At 37.0% G+C, this 8,255-nt stretch overlaps 1 long non-coding RNA gene across 1 annotated transcript; it reads right to left on the reverse strand.

The window, feature by feature from the left end:
- Positions 1-2,719: 2,719 nt before the first annotated feature.
- On the reverse strand, positions 2,720-3,898 carry LOC122089923. The gene is made up of 2 exons (XR_006143368.1): positions 3,699-3,898; positions 2,720-3,020 (listed from the first exon to the last, which is right to left on the reverse strand). It is a non-coding gene; the product is annotated as an uncharacterized LOC122089923 (long non-coding RNA).
- Positions 3,899-8,255: the final 4,357 nt, after the last annotated feature.

Below are 8,255 nucleotides of genomic sequence, written 5' to 3' on the forward strand. Positions count from 1 at the left end.
AAAAAAAAAAAAAAAATTGATGTCAGGTTGTTTGAATGAATGAGAAATACTAACCCCCTTTTCATGACAAATATGAAAAATCAATTTCATCTATTAATGCTTCAACACTTCTTGAAAAGGAGCGTCGAGCGTAACAAGCCAATTTGGAATATGGATGTTAGAGTAGTTGCGAATGAAGGAATCACTACTTTAGTGGCAATTTTTGTTTGATACTAGCTTTGATAATGCTGTTTCACTTTTTTCTCATTTGGATGATACAGTTTATAATCGGGCCGATCAATTGTCGGGCTTTAATCGAGCTTCCTTAAATGGGCTTTAATCGGGCTATGGACATATTTAAGTCTAAACGGGCTTTAAACGTGTTTACCCTAAAATTATATTCTTAATTGGGTTGAGATTATTATTGTTCTTTTAAAAAAAAAAAAAATAGATTATGACCATTACAACTTACAGAATAAAGCTTAATTAAATCAAATCTTACTACAAAGCAAAGTGTAAGAAAGCTTAATTAGTTTCTTATAGTAGTGGCAAAATAGAAATTTTATGTAGTATTAAAGGGATCGGGCTACAACGAGTCGGTTCAACTCAGGCATATAAACGTATCAGTTTGATCGGGCGCCCGATGGGCTAGTTGGCTACACCATGAACACCCGTTTAGCCCAACACGGTTAATAATAGGGCCAGTCTAAGACATGCCATAAATGTGTTGGGTTCGATCGGGCCTACCGATGCAGGCTCAGAATTGACACCCCTACTATATTCTACCATTATGATGCAAGAACTCCTCTTTTTCATATAGAGAACTTTCAGTATTTTATTAAGCATTCATCCAAGACCCTTTTTTATTTTTTATTTTTTTCTAACAATGGGTATCCAGACCTTCGCCCTTAATGGCTGAATCCAAGACCTATTTCAATATTTTATCAAGCATTAATCAATCTCATTCTATGTAAATCCTTAATCATATTTTCCCTTATACTATGATACAATACCATACACATATAGGTCCCATCTTATAGGTCATATCTTAGGTATCATTTCATTACAAGGGGAGGATGTGGATTCCATCTGCCCAGGGTCATGATGTACATTTTTCCATTTCTAATAGTAACGGAAAAGCACCACATGAACAATGCCCGAAAACTTTTCTCCCTCAGGCTATGTTTGGTAGCATAGAAAAGAAAAGAAAAGAAAAAAGAATCTAGAAAATAAAAGAAAAGAGAAGAAAAGAAAAGAAAAGAAAAGAAAAGAAAAAATAAAGATTTCACAGGTGTTTGATTGACAAGAAAAGAAAAGAAAAGAAATCTTGGTGATTGGTTGACATAACAAGAAAAGAAAATAAAATTTAAATAGCTATGCATGATACTGGATGAGTTTCAATTCATATTTTTGGATTTAGGTTCAAAAGCTCATTAGAAAACTAGAATCATGTGAAAAAAAAAAAAACCAGATTTAGAAGAGAACCTGATAACAGAACTTGAGACTAACCGAATGTCAGATCTACAGGGCATTGATCTCTGTCCTTCTGATTAACTCCAAGACCCACATCAAAAACACTGCCAGATCTTTTTTCACTGTTAGGATTTTCACAAAATTGATCATTTTTCTTTCATTCAATGCATATGGAAGTTTCCCATGACCTCACCTGAAGTGTTTAAATTTTGAGCACTATTCTCATGTTGTGGGTGTGACTCTCTAGGGAAGGGAATTTCTAAAACTGACTCAAATATATCATCAGAAATGTTATCTCAGTTTTGTCTGAAACTGTAGTTCTTTCATTCAGCATGCCCCAGTAGTCTGAATTTTCAAAGTCTTGTTAGAAGATGAATTGGATGAGAGCAGAGTAAGAAAGGGGTTAGGACCCAGAGACCCAAGTGGCCATCAAGTCACCCTACTTAAATGAATCTGAGTCATATCCTTGGACTACAGGATTATTTGATTGTCATGAGTACCATATAAATGGTAAAAGATGTTGAGAATTGGTTTATTTATGTTGTCACTCTCATTCTTCTTCTTCTTCTCATTCTTGAATATTCTGTGTATTAACATTGGAACCTCCTAGTGAACTTGGCATTTAATTTCATTCTCCAGTAGTCCATTTCGGCGTGGTTCTGATTTCTTTTTAGAGCCAAAACCTAAATTCCAAATCATTACAAGATAGATTATGTAGCTTTATCTTCTCTGAACTCAATAGTTTGAATTGGATTGAACATGGAATACCAAATCATTTGAAGTAACTTCCTGCAACAGCTCACACCATACTAGTACTTAATCAATACATATCGTAGCCTCATGAATCAGTGGTCGGTTTTCAGTATATAATTAAGTTTACTCTCTTCTACTATTGCAATTCTACCTAGATGCACCAGGCAAATATGCTATTTGCAAAGTTTGGTGGTTGGTTTACTCCGATCAAGAGGGTCATATATCTGGTAGTCTTGTGCATATTGGGGTAGATTATACACATCAGACGCATACACTTTCCTGAGAATAAGCTTGCTGACAACAAGGTTGGCACTCAATCCTGGCACTGATCAGGGGAAATGAAATCCTTCGTTTAATGAGAGAGAGAGGACTACTTTCCTCCCACCAATGTATCAAGAAATGATCCATTGCACCAGTCAAATTTGGCCACTCTTTATACTCAAAAGACCTACTTTGTCAATTGGGAGTGACTCCACATCATTCAAAAGCAGGGCAGTTGACGGGGATGGAAAGATTGTTATAATAGTTTTTTTTTTTTTGGTAGAAAATTGTTATAATAGTTGAGACAACAAAAATTTACCTTTGCTTTATGAATATCCAAGGATGTGTAAAGAGACTACCATTACGGATTCATGTTATATTTCACACTTACCAAACTACTAGCGGGGGAAAGAAAAGAGTTATCAGAGAGATCACCTGAGCTTTCCGGCAAATGGCCAAGTAATTGAATAGAAGTTTTCTTGTCTGTTCCATCTCCTCTCTCCGATGCACAGACACCATTCCTTCGTTTGCTTGACTGGCAGGCAGTTTTCCTACTACAGGTAACAAAAGAAAAAAATTAATACTTTATTGTCGAATTGCCACTAAAAACTGTCGGAAATTACTCTATCATGAAAAATATACTAGGTGAAGGAAGAATACAAGTATGATAAACGCCCGAAAGAGAAAAACTACAATGGGTATTCGAAAGTAAAACAATACAGCAATAGTTTGTATCCCCTCCATTGAGGTTTCTTTGTATATATGTATCGAAAAAAATCCATTGAGGTTTCTTTGTATTAGTATTTAGTGGACCTCTTCTTGTATGGCCTTTTTGGCTGGTTATTGTATACTGTTTTTTCTTTTAATATATTTTCCATTCACCCAAGAGAGAGAGAGAGAGAGAGAGAGAGAGAGTAAAACGACACATTAGTTCAGAACAATTAGACACGGGCAATATGAAAAGGAAGTGAAATACAGGTCAGGTTCAAGCTTTGGAGATGGGTAATCAAATATCAGAGTAAGAACAAGGATAAATTAGATGAAACCTAAAAAGGAAATGATATAAGCGTAATCCATAAATCATTTCAGAGAATTCAAGGCAATCAACAAACTAAATGCCATGTCACAGCAACCCATTTCATTCCAGAGTTGGAGAAGAAAACCCATCACACAACGAAAAGAACATGTCACAATAAAAATTTAAAAATTGGGGGAAACTTTAAAGAACTTACAGAGGGTGGGAATTGTGGAAGAAGGTTGATGGACATGAAGAAGAACGATCTCTCGACAGCCGAACTTCCGGAAACAGAAATGAAGCAAAGGCAGTGTTTTATGAACCTTCCCAACTGCAACTGTGATTCTGTCACCAACTTCTTCCGTAAATTCCGGCGATAGTGGAGTCACAGAATGATCCTGATCCTGATCCTGATCATGATGAAGATCGCGAGAAGATCCAAGTGAGGAAAGGGAAGTCGTCTGATAATATATGCCGGAGAAGTATGGTCCGGCGAGTTGGGGAGGAGGTGTCGGAGTCAGCAACTCCATCTTCCAGTCCGACGCCCACGTTGATTGGATTCTTCCCGTCTGAGTCCGAGAGAGACGAGAGAGAGAGAGAGTTGGAGGCGAGAGAGAGAGAGAGAGAGAGGGTTGGAGGTGAGAGAGGTACCTGTGATGTCTTTTTTTGATCGATGGAGATCAGTTTCTTCACCTGGAGAGGGAGACAGAGTTGGAGAAAGAGCAAAATATAAAGTTTTCTCTTCTCTATACAACTTATCTCGTCCTCACGGGAAGAAAAAAAAAATGGCGGCGAGTGAAAATTTCACAGAAATCAAGAGAAATTTGAATTTTAAATTTAAGAATCTTCTTATGCTTGTATGCTAACCAAGCACAAAGATATTTAAAATGGGGAGAAAACCGTACAAGAATCTATACGGTTTTCTTTTCTTTTCTTTTCTTTTCTATGCTACCAAACATAGCCTCAGCGATCAAATTCCAAATTCAGAACGAATTTTCAAAATAAAAAAAATAGAGAAACAACCCAAAATCACATCTGCCAACGCGAATCTCATAATCTCCGCCTTCTCCGGTCTCAACACTCAACCGTACCTAAATTAGAAAGACGGAAATGCTCCCATATAGCGCAATTGCATATTACAAAGTTTTGAAATTTCAGGAAAAGTGGCGGCATCTCCGCAGCTTTCTCCCTCCCTCCTCTTCTTCCCTCTCATTCTCTCTCTCTCTCTTACTGTTTCAGAATTTAGAATTCAAAATCATTCTCAGAGTACACTTACCACTCACTACAAACTTGTACAAAGGTCCTTAGGGTCTCACACCTCTCTCTCTCTCTCTCTCTCTCTCTCTCTCTCCTCCGTTCTCATCTCATATACCCATTTCCAGACCTTATCGTGTTTGGCGAACATGGGTAACAAGGAGAATCGCATGAGGGTTACCCTTGTTGCGATGAAGAGAGCCGCTTCTTTGATACCCGAGACTCCCGCAACTTCCTGTTACGAAGAAGCGAGCCATCTTGGGAGAGCTATATAACTTGCAGTCCATTGTTGTCTCCAATCAGACTGCGATTCTTGAGCCTCACAAGAAGGCCACTTCTTCCATGCCCAAAATGAAAATCCTGGAATCAGGTGATTAGATAAGGATTTTCATTTTTGCTCATCTTTGTTTCCTCAGAGAATCCTCGACCTCTTGGTATTTTCATCTCCTTTAATTCCGGGTATCAGTTTTATTCCTAAGACTGATAAAGACCATAGGGCATAGATTATATGGCAAATCCATAGGATAAGTTTACGCAAATGTGTGCTCATTTTATTTTTATAGACATTTGAAATTCAAAATTAAAATGAAAAAACGAAGACATTTGTTACCGTAAATCCCGCCAAATTTGAGAAAAAAAAAAGTGAATCTGATATTGATCATTTGTTGTATCTTGGTTTTTATTATCAATCTAAATTGCCATATTTCTCCATCAATCACTCTTGTTTTTCTCCCTGGCCCTTTTTAGCTAAATGCTAGTTCATTACATTTATCGTAACCTTCCTGCCTTGTATTCCAGAAAGTTACTCCAAGACCAGATCAGGTTATCAGTGCCCCTAGGCATAACCTTTACATCAACACCATCCAATGTATAACCTTAGCAGCACCCGAGAACCATTGTCTTAGCCCCATCTGACCTGAAAATCCAAACCATATTTTTCAACCTGAAATAAACCCAAGCAGATCCTGCATTAGTTTTCAATCCTTTGAACCATTTCATTGGTGGTTGCATCTATGTGCTGCTGAAGCTGATTTCTTGGGCAAATGGATGACTCACATCTGGTCATTGGAAAGAGAAAATGAAAACAAGGAAAGATGAAAAGGAATAAATGTAAATATTTTAGAAAACGTAAATGGTTTAGTTTTAAAGATGCTACTGGTCTGCTGTTCATCTATTCTGATAACTGGAATGTGTTAGTAATCTTATTCAATCTCTGGTTTAGTTTTAAAGACTACTGCTGTTATTATTTATTCTCTGTAATACTGTTCCTGGAGGTCGGCAGTTTTCTGGAATGATACTTGAAGTCTGATTTTCTGATATATATTGGGACTGGTTTTGGTTGTTCTTTGATTTATAAGTTCCTGCAGTTTTGGGCCTAGTTTGCTTGTTAAATCTAGTCCTACATTAGTTTTTGTAGAAGAGTCTCAGTGAGCTGATCACATAAGGTCTATATAGCAGGTTATAATTCTCAAAATTGATATCATTTCTCACGAAGGCTTCTCTTGAGCATGAAGCAAACAACTATAAATCAGTTGCACTGTTTTTTCTTTTTTCATTTTTCCAAGAAAAAAAAAACAGTTGCACTCTTAAGTAACAAGAAAGAAATTGGTGAGCATCCATTAGACCTATAGAATGCTTTGCAGTCCTGAAGCAATGAGCAATCAATATGCAGACTCTAACTCATGATTAGGACAATTAAAGCATCTTCAGTGGCCTCAAATGAAAAGCAGTTATCCAAAAAAAAAAAAAAAGGAAGCCAAAACGAACAAAAAAAAAAAAGAATGCTCATTGAGCAACAAGAGCCAAGTTCAATGGCTTCTTGATCCCAGAGTTGCCCAAACAGAGTATGGGGCTCTTCTCTGTTTTCATTCCAAATTCAAATCTTTATTTCCTGTTTGATTTTCTTGTTATTTTGTCACCACAACATTAATCCAGAGACATGCAATCTAGAACCATATATGCCCCTCCTGGTGTCGTGGGTGTGTGTGTGCCAACTGTTGCCGATGAAGTCATATTTCTTGAGCTCGTGAGACTTTGACCGATGCACAAACAAGAGAGATTTATTAATTGGGGAAGTTAAACTGGGTTCTTGCTCTGCTGCGAGTCTCGAAGACCTTTATTGTAAGCTCTAAATCTATAGTAATCTTCCTATATAAGCCACTGTTTTCTTTGAGTCTTAAAGACCTTTACTGTTAAGCACTGACTTCAAGCACATCAAAAGGAATGGTAACTTCTTCAAAGTTAGGCATTTTTTAAAAAGGGATTGTTTACGTTAAATGATGAAAACAGAAGTGATCATAGAAGAGTGGTATCTGTATCAAACATGGTCTTACTCTAACAGGCATAGTATTGTAGTGGTTTTCAGCTTTCTTGGACAGTTAAATTATTATATGATGAATGGATTATCTGTTTGCTGATATAATGAAATATTGATGATCTCTTTGCTTTCTGTCTATTCTTCAATCTGCGTGCATTTTATGTGCCTAAAATGATATGGATATATGTTCTGGATTCTGAGTGAACCTTTTTTCAGAGTACGGTTGTGTGATTGGAAGAAGATTCCAGTGAAAATTGTAATGAGGGGAATCTATGGCGTGAAACTTACACCCAGTAGCATCTTCACTTGAAATCAGTGCATTATTGTTTAACTAAAAAAGTGATTGTCCTTCTAGTTTTTTAATAATGTTAATCAAAGGTGAGAACATGAAAGTGATCCTTCAACTTGTTAATATCTTTCAATTTTTTTTACGTAGCTTCTCAAAGTGAAGAAAAATGTGTTTCTGGAGCAGGCTGTGCAATATCCTAGAATTATCTCATTCTGGATTATCTAGCTCCTTTTGGATACCCTGAAATTCTTGGATCAAATTACAAAATAGAGTTGGGTTATACCCACTGCCATGCCAATGAATGGTTACCCAAAGAATCACTTAAAAAAACACCCATTCCCAGTCGAGGCACCATAGAGAATCTGAGTTTAATACCCTGTTACTTGGGTGAGGAACAAGTGTGTGGTGAACTGCAGAGTAATCTGCAACATTTGTTGCATGCAGCGTCAATGACCTGTGAGTCAGAAGAAGTAAATCAGTCATCAAAACAACCCACCAATGTCCAAGAACAGTTTTGGCTCTTAGGCTTTTCATTGGTTAGGTAGATCTTGAGTTGGGAGATTGTATTGCACATTTAGACTGGGTTGGGGTTGGTAACAGCTTGGGCAAGGTGTTGTTTACCTTGACAGCTCTACTCAGACCCAAGCTCTTTCTATGTTAGAAATGCAAACTAATTTATTTGCAGTTTTTAAATCTGTTACTCAGAGAAAATAGAAACAGAACAGAGGAAAACCTAGACCTGTTGGGCTCTTCTCTGTTTTCTTTCCAAATTCAAATCTTTATTTCTTGTCTGGGTTGGTGCTTATGAAATTAGAAACATAACAGAGGAAAACCTAGAGCTGTTAGGCTCTTCTCTGTTTTCTTTCCAAATTCAAATCTTTATTTCTTGTCTGGGTTGGCAACTGGGTCTAGCT

This window comes from Macadamia integrifolia, chromosome 9 (assembly GCF_013358625.1).
Source record: "Macadamia integrifolia cultivar HAES 741 chromosome 9, SCU_Mint_v3, whole genome shotgun sequence".
NCBI classification, from domain to species: Eukaryota; Viridiplantae; Streptophyta; class Magnoliopsida; order Proteales; family Proteaceae; genus Macadamia; species Macadamia integrifolia.